General features: G+C 36.8%; 1 pseudogene; it reads right to left on the bottom strand.

Annotated features, from left to right (window-relative positions):
• Window positions 1–27,910, bottom strand: part of LOC130682198 (regulator of nonsense transcripts 3B-like) — a 48,232-nt pseudogene that overhangs the window by 6,081 nt on the left and 14,241 nt on the right.

Here is a 27,910-nt window from a genome sequence, read left to right as displayed (position 1 = left end):
ATCCTTGAACCAAGATGAGAATTATACATTTAAAATTTGTCATACAAGTTTAGAGAGTCATTTATCAGTATTATTGCTGAAACTAGTAAACAGATCACCTAATCCAGGGCAAAAAAATTGTCATAGAAGAGAAAAGAGCAGCAATTTCATTCAGTTAATCAAACTACAGAAATAGCAGGTTAATAAAAGTACTGGACGGCTTCATATCTTAGAAAAGATATGAAGGCATTAAGAAAAAACTGTGAAACACTGTAATGCAATGTTAAAACATACAAATGATAAACTCCCCTTCAGTTTCAAAGACACACCTTTATTGTCAAGGAATACATAACCGTCAAAGCGATCCCTGAACAAAATAATGTCCTCCTGGTTTTTAAAGTTCATGTATGCTCTGGTGTACATATGAGGATAAAGACAGCAGAGAGGAAAGCAATTCTGTAAATGTGCTCGCAGGTACCTGGCTGAATTACAAGTATACATACATTAAAGAGACAGGCTCAAAAATCAAATGTAAAACGGGATAAAAAAGAATGGGAGAAACTATTTTTCATTTACCCTCTTCCCTCTTTTATTTATTTATTTTACGTAGTATCATTAGGAAAAAAACTCAAAGTAATCATGCTCGGGCAGAGGCTGAAGATGTTCCTGAAGGTGCTCCTTGGTCAAACTGGGAGGTAATCTCCGAATTACCACCTTAAAACTGTGTCAGGAAAATAAAATTAGTACAAAGCAATTTTCTGTCATACCTGAAAGAAAGAAATCACCACCCCTGAAGAAGTCTGGGCTTTAAAAGATTATGAGATCATTTATACAAACCTAGGACAAAATATTCTTTTAATGCTCAAAACTAGTCAAACATAACAGTAACGTGGTTTTTAAAAACTCTTAGAAACGAGAACTGCACGGAGAAAGGAAAATTTCAGGTTCAGTTAACCCGAAGCCCCGCAGTTAACTAGGTTTTCGCATTTTCTGTCGCTCATCTTTCAATAAATACTAGTAGTGTTAAGAAATTAGTAGACCAACCCTGGTCTTTTGAGGATGCCACGAGTTCTTGATTATTTCCCCTCCACCTCCAACACATCCGAAAACAAAATTCTTCCTCTCATTCAGCATAAAGAACTCAAAACTCTAAGGAATACCAAATTCCCTTATTGCTCCCGAAACAGGATGCACCCTATCTGGCCCCAGACCATTAATCCCACCACACTCCCTCGGCCCGCCGCCATTAATATGCACACAAACCAGTCCCACCTGATGGCCCCTTCACTGCTTAGTAATTCTCCCCAGCTAACCTTTCAATTTCTCGTCCTCTTCACCCAGTGCTTCCCCGGCCCATTGGCCATCTCAGAGCTGTGACCTAAACCGTCTCGTCTGGGATTCCCCCGTTTTCCTCACACCCACGCAGGGGCTTCCCCCATTTCGGGCAAGTGGATGGGACAGGGTGATGCGGTTCTCACTCAGGTGAAGGAACAAGAGGGGGAAGCTGGGTGGGAAAGAGGACAGCCCCACTCCCAACCTTCCTCCACGGGTGTGGGACCTGTCCCGCCCTTTCCTGGGCCAACAGCCAGTCCAGAACCTTGCTCAGCGCCTCTTCTCCTTGTTTCGATCCTGCTTGTCTTCCCCTTTTGTGCTCTCCCCCGAAGCCCTTCCGCCTGCGTGTGGCCCGCGGGGGATTCAAGAGGGTTACTCGCTTCTCCTTAGGCCCGTGGTCCTTCTCCGCCTTCACTGCTACGGCTCTCTGCTCTCAACGCCGGCAGACGCGCCTAAATGTAGCTCGCGGCCCACTCGTGCGCCCCCAAGCAGCGCCCCTAGTTCTAAGCTGGGGCCAGTGTTCCATTGGGCCCAGCCAGGACCTCGCGAGACTTCTAGGCGCCCAGGCTTCCCTCTGTGGAAAGGTTCTAATTTCTGGTCTTAACCTCCCGCCTCCCGTATCGCACTGCCCAATCCGCTCGCGGCCCGGAGTCTCAGGGCCCGCTCTTCGGACGTCCTTAGTCACTCAGCCATCTCGATTAGGGTGACGCTTTCGCGAACCCCAAATCCCGGAATACAAAGCAGTAACCCATTTCGGGCCGGGCCTTCTGGAGTTGTAGATACCTCCATTTGTAAGCAAATGGAATTCTGAATCTTGGAAGTTTAGTATTTTTCCGATCAAAAGATACATTTTGCGGGCTTCATTTTCCTCAGATAAACCCGATGTTTATCCAAAGTTTTGCCTCACCAGGGAAACAACTAATATTTTTTATCATTTGTGAAAGTGTGCTTTCAGAAGCTTTAGAATTTATTTTCCTTCCATGGATTAGAATTCACAGATTTTTTAGTTAACAACTTTCACAGATACTTAAAGGGGTGATAATAACCAAAATATATGAGATTTGTTTTCATCACCCCTTTTTTAAGTAAAAGCATTCTATCATGGTAGTGATACCCCACAGGGAGGAGACAATAAAACCTAACTTGAGTTTAGATGGGATCACTCTCCTTCCTGCTTTAAAAGGGCCAATTATACATTATTTAAAATAGTCCCAAATTTAACAATCCAAATCTGTCAATGGGCAAATGAATAAACAAAATGTGATACATCCATAGAATTAAATACTACTCAGCAATAAAAATGAACTGATATGTCCATCAATGAGAATTAATCTCAGAATGATTATGCTGAGTGAAAGAATTCAGACACAAGGAGAATATACACTGTGCAATATCATTGCATAAAATTCTACAAAAGGTAAAACTATTTGATGGAAAGCAGAATAAATGATTGCTAGGGGACTGGATGAGGAGAAGCAAGTGACTTCAGAGAAGCTCCAGGGAACTTGCAGCCATGAAAATGTTCTTACCATGATTATGATGGTGGTTGCATGACTGCACACATTCATGTAAACTCATTGAGTTGTACACTTAAAATTGGTGAGTAGAATTTTGTGTAAATTTATACTTCAGTAAAAGCCAGCCCCCCAATTTATAAAATGCAAAATTTGAAAAATATTGCCTTAAATTATAGAGCATTTGTATTTCATCAACTCTAAGATACAATTGAATCTAATGTCACCATTATTTTATATACAAAGAAAGAAAGAAATGATGCCAATTACTCTTTGATACACCATCAATTTCAAGATGTATCCTGATTTCAGAGGTCTTAATATGTGAAAAAAAATCTATTTGAATTAATTGAACATATTATTTCTTTGCTTTTGTATCACATACAATTAAGAAAAAAGGAAGAGAAATGGGAAAAGAGGGCAAGTGATAAGTAGAGAACTATAGATACAACCACAGAGGTTAGTACCAAGTTAAGGATGCAATAGAAGCCCAAGGAAGAAGGCTGGCTCAGGTCCCCAGTCTCATTTGGTTGACAGCTAGAATGCATTATCCAGACTTTGTACTTTTCTCACCTTTATTGCCAAGCATATGCTTGGGTTAGTTCCTAATTCCTGTTCCCAAGACCAGTCCGCTGTATTTGGGTCTATCACTCACTGTTGCCTCCAATACCTGCCTGTTCTTACAAGACTAGCTTAAGTATCTGCCTCTGACCTGCCATTTGGCTCTGTATTTACATCTTGGTGTATGCCTCGTTTTTGGAGTGCTTGTTAGCTTTTAACCACTGACAATATGTCGGTCATCAGAGTTGCGTGGTGGAAAAGTAAAAGGATTCTGTCTTGGTACTGATGCCCTACTGGGAGGACAAAATAAAACTCAACTTTCATTAGATGGGATCACTCTTCTTCTTGCTTTAGAAAGGAGCAATTATATATTATTTAAAATAGTCCCAAACTGGAAACAATCCAAATATTTGTCAGTGGGCAAATGGATAAACAAATGTGGTACATGCATGGAATGAAATACTACCCAAAGAAAGGTCCAAGGCTCAGTCCTTAGACAAGCTCTTTTCTATCTACAATTACTTCTTTTTTAATCTTACTCATTCTTTTCACTATTCTCTCTTTGCAAAAATTTCAATATTTATACTTCCAGCCCATAGCTCTTCCCAAAATTTCAGGCTCATATTTCCACCTGCCTATTTGACATCTCCACTTAGATATCTAACACATTCAGATTCCTTGAACACATCGAAAACTGAACATTTCACCATTCCCCACACCAACTGTACTAGTTTCCTACTGCTGCATTAAGAAATTACCCAAATTTTATGGGTTAAAATAACAAGTTTATTATCTTAAGGTTCTGAAGGTTTAAAGTCCAACAACGTGTCTCACTGGTCTAAAATCAAAGGACTGACTTCCTTCCTGGAGACTCCAGGAAAGAATCAAGTTCCTTGTCTTTTTTAGACTTTGAGGCTGCTTGTATTCCTTGGCTGGTGGTCGCTTCCTACATCTTCAAAGTGAGCAATGTAGCACCTAATTCTTTCCATGCTTCATCTGTGTCTCTATTTCACTCTCTCTTCTGACTCAACTTTTTACTTCTGAAGACCCCTGTGATTATACTGTGCTGAACTGGATAATCCAGAATACTCTCCCTTTGTTTATGTGAGGTGATTAGCAACCTTAATTCCCTTTGACATAAAATTTATGTCAAAAAACAAAATTTGAAATGGGTAAATTTGAAGATCTAATTGGCTTTATTAAGTGGGCAGCATGCCATTCAGCAATCAGATGTTCCAATGAGCTATAAAAAAATGGAAGGATTTTATTGGCAGGAGTATGGGGCAAGGAAATGATTAGCAAAAGAAAATAAAGGATTGTTTGAGGCCAGGACATCTTCTATTATGGGATGGGGGTGGATGGCAGGGATTTTTTTTGGTATAATTAATCTTCAATTAAATGAGGAACATTACATTTACTAGACTGCCCACATCACCAAGTCCCCCACACAAACCCCATTAAAGTCACTGTCCATCAGTGTAGTAACATGCCATAGAATCACTACTAGTTTTCTTCTCTGTGTCACGCAGCCCTCCTGTTCCCCGCACATTATACATGCTATTTGTAATGCCCCCTTTCTTACACCCCCCATTATCACTCCCTCACCACCCATCCTCCCCAGTCCCGTTCCCTTTGGTAACTGTTAGTCCATTCTTGGTTTCTGTGTTTCTGCTGCTGTTTTGTAACTTCGGTTTTTTCTTTGTTGTTATACTCCACATATGAGTGAAATCATTTTGTGTTTGCCTTCTCTGCCTGGCTTATTTCACTGAGGATAATGCCCTCTAGTTCCATCAATGTTGTTTCAAATGGTAGGGTTTTTTTCTTCTTATGGCTGAATAATATTCCATTGTATGTATGTACCACATCTTCTTTATCCATTCATCTACTGATGGACACTTAGGTTGCTTCCATTCCTTGGGTATTGTAAATAGTGTTGCAATAAAGATAGGGGTGCATCTCTTTTTTCAAACTGGGATGCTTCATTCTTACGGTAAATTCCTAGAAGTGGAATTTCTGGGTCAAATGGTATTTCTATTTTGAGCATTTGGAGGAATATTCATACTGTTTTCCACAATGGTTGAACTAGTTTACATTCCCACCAGCAGTGCAGGAAGGTTTCTATTTCTTTACAACTTCGCCAACATTTGTTTTTGTTTCTCTTTTGGATGGTGGCCATCCTTATGGTGTGATGTGATATCTCATTGTGGTTTTAATTTGCATTTCTCTGATGACTAGCGATGTGGAGCATATTTTCATGTGTCTGTTGGCCATCTGAATTTCTTCCTTGGAGAAATGTCTGTTTATCACTTCTGCCCATTTTTTAATAGGATGATTTGCTTTTTGTTTGTTGAGATGAGTGAGCTCTTTATATATTTTGGATGTCAACCCTTTATCAGATCTTTCCTTTATGGGTATGTTCTCCCAGACTGTAGGATGCCTTTTTCTTCTGTTGGTGGTGTCCTTTGCTGTACAAAAGATATTCAACTTGATATCCTCCCACTGGTTCATTTTTGCTTTTGATTCCCTTTCCCAGGGAGATATGTTCATAAAGAAGTCACTCATGTTTATGTCTAACACATTTTTTCCTGTATTTTCCTCCAAGAGTTTTATCGTTTCATGACTTACATTCAGGGCTTTGATCCATTTAGGATTTACTTTTGTGTATGGGGTTAGACAGTGATCTGGTTTCATTCTGTTACATGTAGCTGCCCAGTTTTGCCAACGTCAGGTGTTGAAGAGGCTGTCATTTCCGCATTGTATGTCCATGGCTCCTATATCATATATTAATTGACGGTGTATGTTTGGGTTAATATCTGAACTCTCTATTCTGTTTCACTGATCTGTGGCTCTGTTCTTTTTCCAGTACCAGATTGTCTTGATTACTGTGGCTTTGTAGTAGAGTTTGAAGTTGGGGAGTGAGATACCGCCTGTTTTATTCTTCCTTCTCAGGGTTGCTTTGCTATCTGGGGTCTTTTGTGGTTTTATATGAATTTTAAAACTGTTTTTTTCCAGTTTGTTAAAGAAAGTTGTTGGTAATTTAATAGACATGGCATTTAATCCGTAGATTGCTTTAGGCAGAATGGCCTTTTTGACAATATTAATTCTTCCTATCCAGGAGCATGGAATGAGTTTCCATTTGTTAGTGTCCTCTCTAATTTATCTTCAGAGTTTCTTGTAGTTTTCAGGGTATAGGTCTCTCACTTCCTTGGCTAGATTTATTCCTATGCATTTTTTCTTCTTCATGCAATTGTGAATGGAATTGTTTTCCCGAGTTATCTTTCTGTTAATTCATCACTAGTGTATAGGAAAGTAACAGATTTCTATGTATTAATTTGGTGTCCTGCAAATTTACTGAATTCTGATATTAGGTCTAGTAGTATTGGAACGGAGTCTTTACAGTTTTCTAGGTAAAATATCATGTCATCTGCAAATAGTGACAGTTTGACTTCTTCTCTTCTATGAATCTGGATGCATTTTATTTCTTTCTTTTCTCTGAGATCTGTGTCTAGGTCCTCCAGTACTATATTGAATAACAGTACAGAGAGTGGGCAGCTCTGTCTTGTTCCCAATCTTAGAGGAAAAGCTTTCAGCTTCTCACTGTTAAGTACAATGTTGACTGTGGTTTTTTCATATATTACTTTTATTATGTTGAGGTACTAGGCCTCTATACCTATTATGTTGAGAGTTTTTATCATGAATGGATGTTGAATCTTGTCGAATGCTTATTCAGCATTTATGGAGATGATCATGTGACTTCTGTCCTTCTTTTTGTTGATGTGGTGGATGATGTTGATAGATCATCCAATGTTGGGGTATGTTACATCCTTGCATCCCTGAGATGAATCCCACTTGATCATGGTGTATGATCCACTTGATGTATTTTTTAATTCGGTTTGCTAATATTTTGTTGAGTATTTTTACATCTATGTTCAGCAGGGATATTAGTCTGTAATTTTCTTTTTTGATGGGGTCTTTGCCTGCTTTATGTATTAGGGTGATTCTGGGTTCATGGAATGAGTTTGGAAGTATTCCCTCCCCTTCTATTTTTTGGAAAACTTTAAGGATAATGGGTATTATGTTTTCTCTATAAGTCTGAAAAAAATTCAGCCATGAATCCATCTGGCCCAGGGATTTTATTCTTGGGTAGGTTTTTGATTATCGCTTCAATTTCTTTGCTTCTAATTGGTGTGTTTAGACTTTCTGTTTCATCCTTGGTCAGTCTTGGAAGGTTGTATTTTTCTAGGAAGTCGTCCATTTTTTCTAGGTTTTCCTGCTTTTTAGCATAGAGAATCTCATAGTATTCTATAATAATTATTTGTATTTCTGTGGGATCCATCATGATTTTTCCTTCCCATTTGTTATTCTGTTGATGTGTGTAGCTTCTTTTTTTCTCTTAATAATTCTGGCTAGGGGCTTATCTATTTTGTTTATCTTCTCAAAGAACCAGCCCTTGGTTTCATTGTTTTTTTCTATTGTTTTATTCTGCTCAGTTTCTTTATTTCTTCTCTGATCTTTATTATGTCCCTCCTTTTGCTGACTTGAGGCCTCATTTGTTCTTCTTTTTCCAGTTTCAATAATTGTGACTTTAGACTATTCATTTGGGATTTTTCTTCCTTCTTTAGATAGGCCTGTATTGCTGTATACTTTCCTCTTAGAACTGCCTTTGCTGCACCCCACAGAATTTGCGGCTTTATGCTGTCAGTGTTATTTGTCACCGTGAAAGGAAAAATCATGACAGATCCCACACAAATACAAATAATTATTATAGAATACTATGACATTCTATATGTTTGATCTCTGGTTTAATTTGGACATTGATCAATTGATTATCAGGGAGCATGTTGTTTAGCCTCGATGTGTTTGAGTCTTTGTTTTCTTTGTACAATTAATTTCTAGTTTTATGCCTTTGTGGTCTGAGAAGTTCGTTGGTAGAATTCCAATCTTTTTGAATTAGTGAGGCTCTTTTTGTGGCCCAGTATGTGATATATTCTGGAGAATGTTCCATGTGCCCTTGAGGATAATGTGTATCCTGCTGCTTTTGGGTGTAGAGTTCTGTAGATGTCTGTTAAGTCCATCTATTCCAGTGTGTTGTTCAGTGCCTCTGTGTCCTTATTTATTTTCTGCCTGCTACATCTGTCCTTTGGAGTGAGTGGTATGTTGAAGTCTCCTGAATGAATACATTGTATTCTATTTCCTCCTTTAATTCTTTTAGTATTTCATTCACATATATTAGTGCTCCTGCATTGGGTACATATTTATTTATAATGGTTATATTATCTTGTTGGGCTGACCTCTTTATTATTATGTAATGTCCTTTATCTCTTGTTACTTTCTTTGTTTTGAAGTCTATTTTGTCTGTTACCAGTACTGCTACACCTGCTTATTTCTCTCTATTTTTTACATGAAATATCTTTTTCCATCCGTCGACTTTTAACCTGTATATGTCTTTGGGTTTGAGGTGAGTCTCTTGTAAACAGCATAAAGATGGGTCTTACTTTTTTATCTATTCTCTTACTCTGTGTCTTTTGATTGGTGCATTTAGTCTCGTCACATTTAGTGTGATTATTAAAAGATTGGTACTTATTGCCATTTCAGGATTTAGATTTGTAGTCACCAAATGTTCAAGATTCGCTTCTTTACCATGTAACTGTCTAACATAACTCACTATTAAGCTATTGTAAGCACAGTCTGATGATTCTTATTTCTCTCCCTTCTTATTCCACCTCCTCCATTCTTTATATGTTAGGTGTTTTTTATGTGTTCTTCTGTGTTTCCTTTAACTGGTCTTGTTAGTAGTTGATTTTATTTTTGCCTTTAGTTAGTATTTGGCTGGTCTGCTTTCTTTGCTGTGATGTTGTTCTCTCTGGTGATACGTATTTAGCCTGAGGAGTGCTCCCATCTAGAGCTCCCTCTAAAATACCCTGTAGAGGTGGTTTGTGGGAGGCAAATTCCCTCAACTTTTGCTTCTCTGGGACTTGTTTAATCCCTCCTTCATATTTAAATGATAATCATGTTGGATACAGTATTCTTGGTTCAAGGCCCTTCTGTTTCATTGAATTAAATATATCATGCCATTCTCATCTGGCCTGTAAGGGTTCAGTTGAGAAGTCTGATGATAGCCTAATGGGTTTTCCTTTATAAGTGATCTTTTTTCTCTCTCTGGCTGCCTTTAATACTCTGTCCTTGTCTTTGATCTTTGCCATTTTAATTATTATATGTCTTGGTGTTGTCCTCCTTGGATCCCTTCTGTTGGGAGTTCTGTGGGCCTCCATGATCTGAGAGACTATTTCCTCCCCAGTTTGGGGAAGTTTTCAGCAGTTATTTCTTCAAAGACAGTTTCTATACCTTTTTTTCTCTCTCCCTTTTCTGGGACCTGTATAATGTGAATATTATTCCATTTGGTTTTGTCACACAGATCTCTTAATATTATTTCATTCTTGGAGATTCTTTTATCTCTCTCCGCCTCAGCTACTCTGTGTATCTGTTTTCTGATTTCCATTCCATTAAAGACTTCTTACACCTCATCCAGTCTGTGCTTAAGTCCTTCTAGCAATTGTTTTATATTTGTATTCTCCCCCCTTACTTGCTCCTTTAACTCTTGCATATTTTTCTGAAGATCCATCAGCATGGTCATGACCTTTATTTTGAATTATATTTTTGTGGGGATTGGTTAATTCTATATCCCCAGGCCCTCTCTTGGGTGTTTTCTGTGTAATTCTGGACTGGCCCAAATTCTTCTGCCCTTCATAGCAATTTAGGTAGCTGTAGGCAGGTAGCACATGTGTCAGCTGTGGAACAACGTCCTTTCCTGTTTTCTGGGCACCTTGCCTTCTCCAATGCCTGAGTTGGTTACCCACACTCCTGGAGTAGCCTCCGGCTTAGTCCCCCAAGCTGCTGTGGGCCCTAGAATGAACCTCAATAAATGTAAAAGGATTGAGAGAATACAAAGTATGTTCTCTGCCCACTGAGGAATGGAATTAGAAATCAATAAATAGAAGAAAATTGGAAAACTTACCAATATATGGAAATCAATATGCTCCAGAACAATCAACAAAGTAAAGAGGAAATCAAATGGAAAATTAGAAAATACTCAGAGATGAATGAAAATGAAGACAGAACATACCAAAACTGAGGATTCACTGCAAAAGCCATGCTTAGAGGGAAATGTAGAGCCACAAACTATTACATAAAAAAAAGAACCATAGATGGGTGGAATCAAGATGGTGATGTGAGTAGGGCAGTGGAAATCTCCGCGCAAGACCATATATATTTTGAAAATACAACAAACACAACTCCTCCTAAAAGAGAGACCAGAGGATACAGTACAACAGCCAGACAACATCTACATCTGTGAGAACTCAGCATCTTATGAAGAGGGTAAGATACAAGCCACAGCCCAGCGAGACATATGCACTTTCCCCACCCCAGCTCACCAGCAGGAGGAAAGGAGTCAGAGGGGGAGGGATTGGAAGTGCAGAACTGCTACATAACCTGCCCCAGTAATTTGCACTGGGAGCACAGACACACATTGCATGGTGTACTGGATTAGAAAAATGGAAAAGTAAAATATGTGAGTGCATCCCTGCATCTGCCTCCACCAGGACAAAAGAAAATTAAATGATTTTTGAAATTCTTAAAGGGACAGTGACCTCACAGCTGGATGGAGTCATCCTGACACACTCAACTGAGCAGGCTGGGAATGTTGAGGAACTTCAGGAACCCCAATCACCTGGGTGGCAATGCAACCTTGAAGCCCCTCACAGTGATAAGCAGCCTACCATTTGTTCCCCACAGGAGTGGCTCCACCACAGCAGCCGAGGATCAGGAGAGTGGCCGAGTCCACAGCAGCTGCCCAGAGTCTCCTGTCTGCATGCAGCTGCCAGGGAAAGACCCAGAGGTTGCTGCCAGTGTGCAGATGCTCCACATAGATGAGGCTGGTGCAAGGCATGAAGGAGAGCACCCCTGATGCACCTGAAACTCCCTGCAGTGCTCTCAGCTGCCCCAAAGGCTGTCCCACATGTGGTGGCTAAAAGGATTTACCTGATTGCTATTCCCAGTGTGTGGGTAATCACAGGAAGCAGAGAAGGGCAAGGCAACCAAATATTAGGTAGTGACTTTGTTCTCCCAGCTGATAAACATGCCACCTGCCTGTGACTATCTCCAATGTCTTGAAAGGGTAGAAGAATTTTGTCCAGTCCAAAATTACCCAGACAACTTCTGAGAGAGAATCTGGGGAGATCAATGTAACCAAACTTCCTGAAAAAGAATTCAAATCATTAGATTAAATATATCATGCCATTCTCTTCTGGCCTGTAAGGTTTCTTTTGAGAAGTCTGATGTTAGCCTGATGGGTTTTCCTTTATAAGTGACCTTTTCTCTCTCTCTAGCTGCCTTTAATACTCTGTCCTTGTCCTTAATCTTTGCCGTTTTAATTATGATGTGTCTCGGTGTTGTCCACTTTGAGTCCCATCCCTTGGGAGTTCTCTGTGCTTCTGTAGTCTGAGAAACTATTTCTGCCCCCAGTAGGGGGAAGTTCTCAGCAATTATTTATTCAAAGACATTTTCTATCCATTTTTCTCTCTCTGTTCTTCTTCTGGTACCCCTATAATGCGGATATTGTTCCTTTAGGATTGGTCACACCGTTCTCTTAATATTGTTTCATTCCTGGAGATCCTTTTATCTCTCTGTGGATCAGCTTCTATTTGTTCCTGTTCTCTGGTTTCTATTCCATTAATGGCCTCTTGCATCTTATCCATTCTGCTTGTAAATCCTTCCAGAGTTTGTTTCACTTCTGTAATCTCCCTCCAGATGTCTGAAATCTCCCTCTGGACGTCATCACATAGCTCTTTCATATTTCTCTGCAGCTCTGTCAGCATGTTTATGATGATTATTTTGAATTCTTTTTCAGGGAGACTGGTTAGGTCTGTCTCTGCAGCTCCTCTCTCCAGTGTTGTCTGAACTATCTCAGACTGGAGTGTATTTTTTTGCCTTTTCATGATGACAGCGGTGGCTTTAGGCAGGTTGTGGTGTGTTAGCTGGGAGAAAAAAGTCCTTTCCTGCTTGCTGGATGCCTTGCCCTTCCCCACTGCCTGTGTTGGTTACCCGCACTCCTGGAGCAGCCACCGGGTTAATCCCCTAAGCTGCTGTGGGCGGGGTCTCTGTCAGAGCAGCACGGAGCCCTGCCGGGAGTGGCAGGCATGCCAGGTGCGCTCCTCTGTGAAAGCAGCACCCCTGTCTAGCAGCTCTGTGCCAGCAGCGGCCTTTGGGTCTGGCCCGGGTGGCTATGCATTGGGCTGGGATTCCGGTCGGCTGCTGAGAGCATGCCTGCTCCCTCTGGCACCACTGCAGGTGTGCGCAGGGCTCTCCTGCATGAACCTCTCCCAGGCTCGTCTGTCTCTGCTGCTGCTGGTGCACACATGCCACACCCGGGCTGTTCTGTCGCCACTGCTATGGGCTCACACAACTCTCTACCTGTCCCCTCTGGTGCCTTTGGCGCACACATCTGCTCCCAGTCCCTTCCAGTGCTGCTGCCTCCGGAACATGCTGCCACTCTCCTGCTACTGGCTCAGTGTTTTGGGGTCCGTGCTGGTTGGAAGAATGACGGGCAGGCTGCTTATAGTGCCATGAGGGGCTTCATAACTGTGCTGCCTCCCCGGGGTTTATGCTGCCTAAAGTTTCCCAGGATTCCCAGCTGCTGGCTAAGTGTGCTGGGATGACTTTGCCCAGCTGTGGGGTCCCTGTCTCTTTAAGACTTGCAGAAAGCACTCACTTTTCTTTTGTCTCAGGGGCACCGGTTGCGGGGACCTGCCCACAGGTTTTGCTTTTCCTTTTCTCTAATATCTAGCACACTGTGCACCTTGTGTCTGCACTCTGGGTTCGGATTTCTAGAGCTGGTTGTTTAGCAGTTCTGAGCTTTCACTCCTTCCTGGTTCCAACTCCTTTCATCCTACTGGTTTCTGGGGTGGGGGAGCGTTCGGGTCCCGCCTGGCCGCGGCTTGTATCTTACCCCTTTCTTGTGATGTTGAGTTCTCACAGATGTACATGTATCCTGGCTGTTGTACTGCATCCACTGGTGTCTCTTTTAGAAATAGTTGTATTTATTGTATTTTCATAAATATATATGTTTTTGGGAGATTTCCTCTCAACTACTCCAGCCGCCATCTTCCTGTGATTCCTACTGTATAATTTTTAAAAATAAATATGATTGTATTTAAAAGAAGTAAAAAATGTGAAGTTGTTTTCAACCTCAAAATTTATTTCTGCTCTATGTCTGCTTTGTTAATGGTGGTAGAAGGGAGGTACTCAAGATGATAACTGATTCAAAGATTTATCAGAGAAACAATATTAGAAATGCTGCCAGTTGTCAAGATAAACCATTTCAATTGAGCCATTAATTTTAAAAGTCAAAATTGCCAGTGAACTCAAACCTGAAGAGTTGGTATTATTAGTTTCTCCTTTCATACTTCAGATTACTCTTGAAGTTTAAAAAAGCTGTCATAATTTTATTTGGTTACATAAAATTTTCACACCCACTTAAGCTTTAAACTCAGGTCTGATTTTTAAACCCAGTCAACTAATTTTATCCAGCAACTTGACTGGTTTGTAGGATCAATTCATAACATGTCTTTGAAGATACATATGATAAATGATAAATGTATTTCACAGTATTTCTTCAGTTTCTCATAGCATATCCTATTCATTGTCATAAAGGTAAAACATCAAAATGTAACATGATCCAATAGCAGTATGTATCAGACAGATAGTAACATTATGGAACAAGATGCTAATTAGTTTCTGTATCACATAATTTTTGCAGTTCTCAGCAAATGAGAGACTAGGTATTTTTAGGTTGAGTATAAATGTTTTGAATAAGTCACTGTGAAAGGTGGCTTTGTGTTCATTATTATTTAGTCATCTATTTGTAAATGTAGATAGATCATGAAGTTTTAAATTCTATTGCTTAATATTTTATTTGGATTATAAAAACATGCATTTATATTCTCTGTTTCTTGTAGATTGATACAGTAAAGTGCTTGCTAATGTAAAAATAACCTCCTGTTCTTGCTATCCAATTTAAACGATTTGGCTCTGACTGGGAAAGAGACTGTACAGTTAAATTCAATAATTACTTTGAATTTCCACAAGAACTGGATATGGAACCTTACACAGTACCGGTGTTGCAAAGCTGGAAAGAGATAATACCCAGAGAGTCAACTGATAAAACAGTATGTGCAGTCTGAAAGTGAGACACAGTAAGCGCAAAATACAGACATGTGGGTGTGCTTGTACACAGTGGTCAAACAAGTGTTGGAATTATTCTTTTTTACTTCTTTTAAATACAATCATATTTATTTTTAAAAATTATACAGTAGGAATCACGGGAAGATGGCGACTGGAGTAGTTGAGAGGAAATCTCCTCCCAAAAACATATATATTTATGAAAATACAATACAACTATTCCTAAAAGAGACACCAGTGGATGCAGTACAACAGCCAAGATTCATCTACATCTGTGAGAACTCAACATCACAAGAAGGGGGCAAGATACAAGCTGTGGCCAGGCGGGAACCGAACAAAGGAATGATAAAGATGAGATAAATTGCTGGTATAAATTTGATGAAGGAAACGTAACAGAGTAAAAAGGATGATGATGAAGAAATGAAAAATGAGTGCTTTGGTGGAGAATACGTCAGACAAGTATTTGATCATATGACGAAATGCGTGTCATTCAGGCAGCAGAAAAGGTGGTGGAATGCTTATGTACTTGTTTATAAACGAATGGACACAATAGACCAAGATGATGAAATGATAAGATACATATCAGAGCTCACATGATCACATCAGATTATGTCACCAGCCATTGAGAGAAGTGTATGGAAACAAAATGTGCAATTCATGCATAACCAAATGCAGTACAGTGTAGAGTATTTTTAGTTTATAAAAAACTACTTACATGTAATGGTATTTACTTAATTAAGCTGTGCTCCAGGTAAGTCAGGCATTTAGCTTCTTACTAGTAAAGAATACTTTTAATTTCACTTTTAGGATTTCTTATCAGGTATCGATATGTGTTTAATATTTTTGTTTCATTTTACCTTTTTTTCCCATAAAATCATTAATCTCATTTCATCTTAAATATGTGAGCATATTCAGTTCCAGTTACTTCAGAGTCAAATATTTAAGTGGCCATACATTTGAATTGTGTCTATCAGTATCTACAAATATAAAACAGCTTTTATTTTGAATAGTTCTTTTTGTTACAAAAGCATTGCTTTGAAATATGATTTGTTGAAGTGCTAAGATAAGCAATAAAGATTACAAAATTTTATGTAAGACGTTTTAAACATAGAGCATTTATTTAAACAAAAATTTGTTTATATATGTGTGTTACGTTTAAGGACAAGATTGCTTGTTGCCTGAAGCACAAGAAATAACTATGACTAGTATTCAACTTGCAGCTAAATTCCTCGTCACCAATAGGTTTCACACAAAGAAAATAGTCCATGGCCCTGCCAGTGATTGGTATATAGCTATTCATTGTATTCATATTAGACTTAAGAGTTGGTTTGTTTCATTACTGTAGTGCTTTGTTTTTCCCTATTATTGGAATCCTTTTTCAAATTTCCAATATAGAATAAAAATCTTAGTAGGAATATTGAGAGAAAATCAGAATAAAATTGCTTGATGTGCTTTTAATATTCAGAAATTGGCTCCTGTTTCTATTTCATCTTTTGTGTATTTTATCATGAAAGCATTAAGCTTTAATCTTTGTTGATGGAATTCTGTGTTTAATAAAGATACAAGATCTTAAAATTGTTATACTCTTCAGGTTAAGATTCTGATTGCAAAAATAATGGGGACATTAAGATATCTTGATTTCACAACTATTTTCAGCATCTTTCAGAATACTTGTTAAGGAAATATCACTGAATCAGGAAGAGGCTGATGATAGATTTGTATCTACCTACACATGTTTTCATTTAATTCATTTCTGTAATCGTGGGACTAGACTAAGTCTCAGGCCTAATTAATCCTAAAGAACATCTTTTTGGTTCACAGAAACCTGTTGATTTACTTGAGCCATCAAAATAGAAGCATGTCAATAAAAGTGATACTCGTATATTTTTCTGTCTTAGGTATGATGCACTGTGCATTCTACTCCATCACTGCAAGAATGTACATTTTTGGGCTCAATATGTTTTGTTAATATTCTGAATCCCTTCTCTGAATATCTTCTGGAGTGCCCTAGTACCGAAGTGAGGGGTGCGTTTGCAAAACCTGTAGTATTTATTGCACATTTTTCATTGCAAGATGGGCCTTGCCCTTCATCTTTTACAACTCTGGGGCCTTCCAGTCAGGTAATTGAAAGCTTTTCACTAATAATGCAATAAGAATAAAGTCTCTTTTTATCAAGATCAAAGAAGTAAACATATTCATTTATTTAACATAATACACGCCTGTATTACTGAGTTGATTAAAAGTATTTCATGTTAATGAATAATGATTATTGGGCAACTTAAAACATAAGGAAAGTTTCTTCTGTTTATTCAGTTATTTGCTGTTATATAGTCAGGTTTCCGACTGTATGTTCAGTTAAGGTTTACTTTTATAATGGCTAATTTTAAATCTTCAAGTCAGCTTTTTATTCACATGGGGTATTTTTTGCAGTTTCAACATCATAAAGCTTCTATAGTGAAATCCTCAGTTCTTCATTCCCTTCTGAGATTATATTTAATAATTTTTCTCTTGACATTTCTAAGTAATGCAGCTTTATATATATATATATATGAGCTTGTTGCCAATAAAATATTTTGTCTTTTACAGGCATGTGAAAACGTAAGCCTGAGTGACCACTTACTAAGAGCAGTCTTAAATCTCCTGAGAAGGGAAGTTTCAGAGCATGGCCATCATTTACAGCAGTATTTCATTCTATTGTAGTGCATGCCAATTTAGGTAAGAACTTCTCACTCGGTTTACTGTATTATTTCATATTTGATGAAAGCATTTAATTGAAGTGATGAGATCTAATATATTCTAGACAGAAGTGGTATTCCATACTTAAAATTTTTTAACCCATTTCATACTTTCTATATAACTCTTTAATGGCACTTCGCATCTTGTACAGTAAAGTATTTTGGTATACTTTTTCCCTTGATAATTGTTCTAACCTTAGTTCAGAAACTGTCTTCCTCTTATTTTTATCTCTTAATGCCATTTTAAAATCTACTGATTTCCAGGCCACATCCCACACATATAAATAAAAATTCCTAGAGCTAAGGAAAGATATGTGTATTTTTTAAAAAGATCCTACTTTTTTGTGCTTGTCAGGCATGAAGTTGGCCTGTACATATGTTTTGCTAAAATTAAGATAAATTAAAATCACAGATAATGTTACATACATTATTCTCTTAAATTCTTCTGTTGAAACCAGTGTCAGTTAAAAATTATAATTTTCAAAAATACCTTTTTACAGGAACCTGCTTTTTCTCACAGCATCTGTGCATTTCTTCTCTGTGGTTTCAGATGCTTACCTAAAAAATTACCCTGCGTTATGCTGTTATACCATTGTATTTTGGTAGTTTTAAGTACTTTTGTCTTCCTCTCCAACTAGACTGCAAAATTCTGTGATCAGGAGTTGGCATAGTAGTACTCATTCACAGCTGAATGAATGAATGGATAGCCAAAAGTGTACATAAGAAATTCTACAGTATTTTCAGTGTTGTTTTAAGTCATTGTTAATTTATTAAAAAAGGAAAGAATAAATGTGTTATAATTGAGTTATAAATTTAACTGTCAGGGATTCAGGTGTTGGTGTCCCAGCAACTCAGAGTTCCAAATTTCTTGAGGTGTAGTCTAGATATGAGGTTTGCAATTAATATTTTAGGTTGTTATGAGGAAATGATTCAAAGAATTAGCATATTTGAAATTTGTTGAAATTTTGAAGAATTAGCATACTGATACATGCCAAATATAAGTAAAATCCTTGTTTTAATCCTTTTTTAATGCAAAACTACAAATTTAAAGGTTAAGAAATCCTATTTTATACAGTTTCCATTTTTAATACTGCTTCATAAGCTGCTCACAACTGGCCCCTGATATAATCTAATACCAATTTTCACTTCCATAAGTGAGTATAGATTGAACATCTTAATCTTAAATCCTTATGGCCAGATACAGGTTTGGGTTTCAGAATTTTTTAGATTTTAGGAAGGTAAAACTGCATTTGCCATACATGTGACATCCCCAAAACAGTATGCATCAGCACCCTACAGTCAATCATATAAATATTTCTGTGATGTATAATGAATTTTCATTCCTGGGCAATCAGTGGTTAATGGATAAGTGAAAAGATAGCCCATGTCTACTCAAGTAGGTTTTTGCCAAAAATGCCATAACTACAACTTTATGAAAAAACTTCATAGAACTTTTTGAATGTCAAATAAATCTTTGTGAATTCTTTTTGTGGTCCTTGGAATACAGCAACATATGAAGAATTTTAATGGATTACGAGTATTACATGATGCAACAGAAAATGCAAAGTGCTATGAAATACAAGCGGGGAATATCTGAACTACTCTTAGAGAGTAAGAAAAGACTTGCTAGAGAAAGTGGTGTGGGAATTGGTTGGTAAACAGAGTGAATGGTAGATGGAAAGACCTGGCTCATTGGATTTTGAAAACCATTTTGTGACTGAAAATCGCAGAAGGGACTCGCAAAATCCTATAATCATGCCCTCTCAGCAAGCCTTGTTAGACAGTCTGTGCTTAACCATGAGGGTGTTGAGAACCATTTTAGCATACACTGGTTCCCCTGTATCTGTGGTTTTGAAAGTTTCTGCAATTTTAATTACTGGAAGCCGACCTCAGCCAGGTAAGCCAGTGATTTGATCCTCCTTCTGACGTAGCATCAGAAGGTCAATGGGAAGCATAACACTATGTCATGTGCCTACATCATTCACCTTCATTTCATATCACACAGGCATTTCATTATCTCATATCAAAATAAGAATGAAGAGTACAGTAAAATACTTTGAGAGACCATATTATACAGCTTTTATTACAGTACAATTGTTATGTCCTTTTACTGTTAATCTTTTACTATGTCATATTTACAAATTAAGCTTCATCATAGATATGCATGTATGCATTATATCCACACACACGCACATTTTTGGTTTTTATTTCAGTACTATCCACAGTTTCAAGCACCCACTGAGTGTCTTAAAATTTAACCACCAAGGATGAAAGGGCTACTTTACTAATGAGGTTTACCAAGTCCAAGGTGTGACTTGAAGAATAGCAGGTTAAATTTTGTCAGTGTTGGACATCTAAGAAGACCACAAAACAGTGTGATATCCAAAATTTGAAATCTGCATACAGACACTCATTACTGTAGATTGGGAGTAAGAAGTTTTCAAAAAAGAGAGGTAGAATTAAAATGAGGGCAAGGGAATACAAAGCTAAAGCGTTTCAAGAACAGTAAGGTAGTTAAGTGTGAGAGCTGTTCTTGCACTTCAAACCAACAAGGTTGGGACGCAAATTAAATTGGCATGAGGAAGGGGAAAATAAGGAAAGTACAAATAGTAATCTAGGTGCTTTTTTTCCTCAAAAAGTTTCTTTGATATAAAGGAAGGTGGAGGAAGAGGCAGGTTTACTAAAGATTTTTCTCATTGTATTTAGTTTATTTTTATCACCTTATCTTTCTCTGTTGAGAATTGCTATCATAGCCCCCAACTCTCAGTTCTAAAAAGAGGTACTTTTCCCTTAGGGCTCTGTAATTGGAATGCCAGAGTCATGATCACTACTCCATAGTTAGACTAAGTCAATGTATTTTCTGTTTTTTTCTGCATTCCATCTGCAGCTCTGTAATCTAAATAAATGGGATGAGCTTTAATCATAACAATAGTATGTGGCTATATTAATTACTTTTTTCAGTAATGCAGCACTTTCCATTTTAATTGTTTTTGTTTCTCTGTTTTTCCTATACATTATTTTTCTCCTTTTTTTACAGGTGTGACAGAAAAGACACAGATCCTGAAATTGGATGTACCTGCTACCTTTATGCTTGTGTCTTTAGATGAAGGGCCAGGTTCTCCAATCTAGTATGAATATGCTGAATTAGGCGAGTTATACTCAGTAGTAGCTCAGCTGATCTGCTGTTGCAATGTCTCATCAAGGATGCAGTCTTCAATCAATGGTAAAGTGGAATGTTCCATCCATTCTTCAGTAGTTCAAAAATAATGCTACGTTCCTATATAGCACTTAGTTAAAATTCTGAACATTTACAAAAACGAAAAACAGTGAAGATCCATGCTTTGGGTATATTATATCTTAAACCATTAACTTTCTCACATGTTTAAAAGAGAACCTTTTATAATTTACTAGGATAAAAATTCCTTATTTGTGAAATGGTTGCATTAAGAATCTTAACTAGGTTTTTTCCTTCAATGTCAGCATTTAGTTATGTGTCTTTATCATCTTAACTCTGCCTGATCATTTTATTGTGCTTAGAAATTTAATTTAACTTGCCAGTTTAGAAATAAAATTCAGTATTGTAAGTTTGCAAAGAAGTCAGTTGGCTTTTCATTGATGACAAATCTGTTCTAGGTAATCCTCCTCTTCCCAATCCTTTTGGTGACCCTAATTTATCACAGCCTATAATGCCAACTCAGCAGAATGTTGCGGACATTATATTTGTGAGAACAAGTTACCTGAAGAAAATTATTGAAGATTGTAGTGACTCAGAGGAAACCATCAGCTTGCTTCATTTTTGCTGCTGGGAGAATCCTCAGTTCTCATCTACTGTCCTCAGTGAACTTCTCCGACAGATTCAAGGAAAATAAACATTCAAATGTCTATGATTTGATTCACTCTTCCTTTAAATAAGTAATTCAGTTATACCCATGTTTAGGTTACCTCCTCATACACCTGTGAACTTCGGCCATATTTGGATATGCTTTTGCAGATTTTACCGATTGACGATTCCTGGCAGACTCTCAGGTACACACTCTTTGCTACCAGAGTAAATACACTTTTTATGATTCTAGAAATGAATGAAATTTCCAGTAGCAAAATATATTCTTAATTCTTGAAGCTCTATTAAATGTATTACCTTTAAAAAAATATGATGACATCATAAAAATGAACGAGGAGTTGCACCCATCCCAATATAAGCACATTTTAAATTCTTTTCTCTTAGTTGTTTCATACTTAATACTAGTTTTTCTCTTTAATTTATTTAAAGAAAACAAATAGTTTTTTTTGTTAAATACTTAAGTTCTATTAATATTGTAGGATTACATTGCACTCATTTTCTTAGTTAGTTATACTAGGTAATACTTGTTTTCTAAAAATAATCCCCAGCATTTTAGTAGTCTAATTAGTATATGAGGAGTTAATATAAGTTTTTAGAACGGTTAGCTTCCTAAAAGGCCTCAGACTTCCTCCTAGAATTCCTCCTATGTGTGTTCATTGTACTAAAATTCAGCCTGCAAGTTTCACTGGTGAAACTAGTTTAATATGGGAAATAAATAGTTTAATATAGGAAACAAATATGTGTACATACTGTTACCTTAGTTATTAGGAAAAACTAAAACAAGTTTTTATAAGAACACAATGCTTAAAAGATAGATCACTAAATTTCAGGGGGACTGGAAATACAAGATTCTTGAATTAATTTGTTTTCAAATTGTTAACTAATTCACCATCATAGATTTCAAGCAAATTAGTATTGTCAAAATAGCATTAACCAAAGTAAAAATTATGGACTATATACTTCATACACATTGTGGGACTGCTTAACTGACATTTATTAAAACTATATTAACAAGGAAGATAATAGAGACATAATAAAATTTTTAAAATAAGGAAATACATAATTAAACATAAAATTGGTGACAATAATGTATAATTCCCCTCAAAGAATAAAACAAAAACCTAGCCATAAAGTATAGAAAAAAATTTTTAATGAACCATGAATGTATTAGATTACTCCAGAGAAAACAGGACCAGTAAGATTGAGATGCATAAGAAAAAGAGAAAGAGAGGAGGTAGGGGAGAGAGATTGAAGGTTAAAGAATTGGCTCACACAATTGTAAAGGCTGACAAGGTCAAAATGTGCAGTGTAGGCTGGAGATGCAGGAAGGAGTGCACACAGCAATTCAAGTCCAAAGAGAGAGTGGAGGAAGAATTCCCTGCATCTTGGGGGACGTCAATCTTTTCTATTAAGGCCTTCAAAGGATTGAATAAGACTCTTCCACATTACTGGGGGTGGGGGTAACCTCTTTTATTCAAAGTCTTCTGATTTAAATGTTAATCTCATCTAAAAATTACCTTCACAGAAACATCTAGAATACTGTTTGGCCAAATACCTGGATACTGTGACCTAGCCAAGTTGACACATAACATTAACCATAACGGTGACCTGGGGTTGCATACTCTCTAATTTTCTTTCTAAATTATTTCCTATGTTTTCCAAATACCTGATAATGATAATTTACTTTTATGATGGAAAAAGACCTGTAAACGCACTTTAAAACACAGCTCCCTTGGAGTCAGCCCCAAGCCCCAGTGCTCTTCCCGGGGCTCTCAGTGCCCCTTGGAGGGCTCCCACAGCACTTCTCACCTGGGTCCTCTATCACTGCTATCTGTGTCCACCATGTGGCTTCCTCTGCTAAATGTCAAACTCTTAAGAGGTCAGAAGCCCAGTCTTACCCCTTCTTGACTCTCCTTACAGCATGGGAAACTCTTTTCTCAATTAACTGTCCAGTTGGACTGTATTAAAAACTTCAAATATTTCCTTCTGTAGGAGTCATCTTCAAAGGAGTTTTAGAAACTAGGATTTTAGTGAACTAAGGAAGATGTGGAGGCAGTGGGAACCTGTGTGAAGGCATTAAGTTCAGCCCCAGGTTATATGCAGACTCCTAGGTGCACACCCTCCTGAGAGGAGTAGTTGTGTGTGAGTGGATGGCACTTGTATACCAGTTTTTAATAAAATCAGACAAATAAGATTTTTTTACCTCTGTTAAAATTGCCTAAAAGTTATCAGTACTTTGTTTTCTGAAAATTCCCTTGAGTTTTAATTTGTTGCATATGCTTTATCTTTTTAGTTTTTGCTATATGTAATATTGATACTTCTGCTTCACTTATTTCTGGTAGGTTCCTCATGGATGGAATGTCTATAGACTAAACCAATCTTGCTTTGATTTTCATGGTTGGAAATAATTTTCCAAAGATGAAATATGCTGCTCTCAAGACATAATTTAAATGTTACTTAAAATGATGTCAACTGCTTGATATATATACGTATTTAAAGTAACATGTGATGAGATTAACTGTAATACTACATTGTGATAAAGAATTTAAATTCCACCATATGTATGAGAAACCTATTTTTGGAATGATAACCAGGGAAGAAAATAAAGATGCACCAAGTATTGTCTGGACCTTAAAAAAATAGCATTAACCAAAACCAGGGCCATGAAACTAAAATTTAAAATTTCTAAGCTACCATTATGTATTACTCAGTACCTATTTCAGTGTTATGAGACAGTTTGATAAGTCTTAAGGGATATATTTTAATGAGCTCTTTTTTTTTAAAAGAACTTCTAATCTTACATTGTTTACTGTAACTTATATATGTTTTAAAACTCATCAGTCACACCTGGCTTTCCTTTTTCTACTAAGGAAGTGATAGTAAAAGTATAAATACTGGGTTAATGTGGGAAACAGTGGGCTTTTGGGTACAAATTGACAGGGAATTATGAGCACAAGCTTGAAATGTTTTGTATAACGAATGTTTATTTTATTCAGTAAACCCTATTTAAGAGACATTTACAAAGTATCTACTATGTGCCAGACACTGTTACAGGCAACAAAACAAGAAGGGCAAGGCAGAATTTGATTGCAATTTACATGAAAGCAGTTGCACTGATGATACTATGTCAGAAATAGTGAGTTGTCAACTTTGTTATCAACTAAAACTGAAGAATGAAGAAAACTATATACTACATGTGTTTCAAAATAAACAGTGCCTATACATGTTACATTTTTTTGTCTGAAATGATTAGGCTGAAAAATCACTGAAATTGTCAACGTGCTTGTGGTGAATCAAGCCTACCCATACATATACACACATATTTGTTTTGATTGGGAATATAATTATACTCTATTCAGTAAAATTAAAGGATTTTTTTTGTTTAGATAACTTTGTCCAGGTAGTCGCAAAGCAAAAAGTTTTTTTTTTTTTGCCAACAAATGATTTTTAAATTGGCAATGAAAAATGTTATGTTGAGATTTGGCTAGAACTGAGGTGCAATAATTGTCAATGGCAAATAAACCATATTTTACTCTTGCCAGTGAAAATTGCTTTACCCACCATATGTGTATTCTAAGGAAGATAATTCAAGTTAATTTTGTATTCACTTTAATAATCACTAGAAACTCACTTTGCATTCCAAGAAGCAATCTTTCAAAATGATCTGATTCAAAGCAAACAATTCTCAAGCCACAAAGGTAGGACATACTGGTAGATACCTTCAATAAAAATAATGCAGCATTGGTATTCTTATAGCAAAAGCATTTTGGATTGATAACAGTTTGTTAAGACTTCAAATTCTCAGGTCGGACTGGTAGCCAACTAACCAAATTGATTGTAACTCTGGCATATTGGCTGCTTTTTTATTTCTGTACTTGTTTTCTCAACAAGTAAATGAGTTTACTAAAGCTTAAGAGTGTTAAATAGATTAGATCATCACATCCAAAAACGTATGCTGAACAGTGCATAGTAGGCTTCAAATGTTTACTACCTGTCACAAATTTTTATATCTTCCCCTTTTTTAGAATTTGTAATGCTCTTAAAGGAATCCCAGATGATCAAGATGGATTAATTGATATAATAATCAATTGTTCTAAAAATCACTATCAAAAATGAGCGTATCAGTGTATAAAATGTGTGGTAGCTCTGTTTAGCCGCTGTCCTGTTGCTCACCAAATGTTAAAGGTGGAAGTCTTTCCTCAAGATTTGTAGTAACTGGAATCATGAAAATTTGGAATTTGCATTTTAAATTAACATTGAAATTATTCTAAATTCTTTTTCATAAATAGTTTTATTTCTTTTGAAGGGTAGTGGAGATCTTACAAGAAAGTGAATCTGGGCTGTAGAATGGCTTGCAGATGAACTTGAAAGAAGACTGTACCCTTGCAACCCTCAATACACTTATAGAAATTGGTCTTATCCAGTGCAAAGCAATAAAACATCATCATGTGGTTATTTATTAGGGAGGTCACATAGTGCTAGGATGACACTTGAAAAGGCTTGTGAATTCTGTCCAGAGGAAGTAAAAAAAAAAAAAGCCACCAATGGACAGCAAATCGAAATGGAAGAAAATAAAGTAATTTTTTATAGGGCATGTTACTGTGTAAAGAATATGTGTTGCAGTTTGTTGGTTTTAGTGTTTTGTGATGACTGATTTTTTTAAGAAATCAACAGAGCCTAACCTCCTCTGTTCTCATTATTTTGAAGTACTTTCTGCAAAACTATCTAAAAACATATTTAGGATACTCTAAATGTTTTCCTCTAATTGCAGTTTATTTTATCACAGTAAATGAAAAAACATTAAATAAACATGGCAGCATTTAGGATTTAAAAAAAATATCTCACTGGTAGATTGAAAATAAATTTAAGTTGCTTTTATAATCAACCTTTTAATCTCTTTTAAATATTTAAAATTAGGATCCACAAGACCAAGATGCCCCAGATGAGCATCAGTCCCCTGCACCAGAAGATGCCCATTACATACTAAGTCATCTGGATCTCACTATCAGCAGGTAAATAGGAGTTGGAGTATTTTTGTTTTTAATTTTTATCACCCAAACCAATTCTTTGTGCTTTACTTAAACAGCATTTATTTTTCTCAACTGTTTTGTAACTTACTAGTTGTGATGTAACATAATAAGGGATTATCTAGAATAGCTTGCCAGGTTGATAAGGAGGTATTGGATTGAAATAGCATGTTTCTATCTGCCCGCATGGTACTCTGCCAACTACACAGGCCTTAATTAATAAAATTATGTGATGTTTTACATTAACATAAAATTGATAGCTATCAAATAAATGTTAAGAAAGGGATGTCTTGATTGGTTTGGCTGCAGTATTGAATTTCATAAATTTTTTTTAAATTAAGTTTTTGATTTTTCAATAGATGGTTCACTGAGAAACACAGATGATCAAATGTTCATTTAAAAATAACAATTTTGGGGACAAGTTTTATGAGGATGGTTCTGAGTTTAAACCACAAACATGACTAATTCAGATCTTTCAAGACTGTAGTTCTTAAATTTAGAATGCCTCAGAATCACCTACAAGCATTTGTTAGAAATAGAGGTTGCTTCGTCCCACCTTCAATATTTTTCACTCAGTCAGAGTGAGTGTTTTTGCAACACTTTTCATTTCTAACAAGTTTCCCACTGATGTTGATAGTGTTAATCAAGGACCACACTTGGAGGAACCAATGCTCTTAGCAGAGGCATTGGTGAAAAACAGTGTCAAAACACTTCCTTGATGAGGGGAAAATCATATTATATCATAACCTCGCAGATTTACGTGTAGCTTTTTCTCAAAACACTATTTATCATAGTAGTACTTGTAGCAATTCAGGAATTGACTTCTAAGTTATTTCTTAACTACTGCATTTTTTAAAGATAAATTCCTAGAAATAGGAGACATATCTGCTTTTAGACAACCTTCAGCTCATGCATTTTAATTGATTGTGATATGTGAGATGTTTAACCTACAGGTCTCTTTCACCCTCAGAGTAATCATGTGCATGGACAGCCATATACAGGGCCTGCAGCACAAACCTTGAACAACTACTAGCAAACTGGTCAACAAGCACAAGAAAATTATGAAGGCAATGAAAAAGTATCCTTATCTCAAGTGAAGGATCAGTGAAACACCCGTATTTAACTGGTTCCTTTAACCACACACTCAGGCTTTACAGTCCAACTTTTTCTGTGTCTGGCTTCTATTTACAGTCCAAACTTTTACTGTGTCTGGCTTGTATTTAAAACTAGAAAAATTGTTTACCACAGAGGGTATATTCACTGTTTCATTTTCAGAAATTTGCTATGAATATATAAGCCAATTTAAGGGAAAGTGTACAGTCTTTTGTAATAAATAGCTGGTACTAATATGTAAATGGCAAAGGGGTATATGGTATATTAATATTTGTTAATTCTTAGGCAAGAAAAAATTTTGGATTAGGAGTCAACTACAAAAAATAATTTTTCTTACGTCTGCTGCATTCTGCAACCAGTATATCTTCTTCAAAGCAATTGGATCAAAAGAGCTCATCCATATCAATCATGCCAGTAGTATCTTGTTGATTTTTAGTTATTGCAGCTTTGTTAAGGCTGAGAAGTAGCCCTTGAATTAATATGGATAATACTGGAAAAACTGGTATATAACATTGTTTCTGGGTATTTTTCATTGTCCTATTATTCTGTTACTACTTCAATAATTCAAAT

Source organism: Manis pentadactyla, chromosome Y (genome assembly GCF_030020395.1).
Source record: "Manis pentadactyla isolate mManPen7 chromosome Y, mManPen7.hap1, whole genome shotgun sequence".
NCBI lineage: Eukaryota > Metazoa > Chordata > Mammalia > Pholidota > Manidae > Manis > Manis pentadactyla.
The sequence above is the reverse complement of the archived record's forward strand: the minus strand, read 5'-3'. Positions and strand labels throughout refer to the sequence as shown.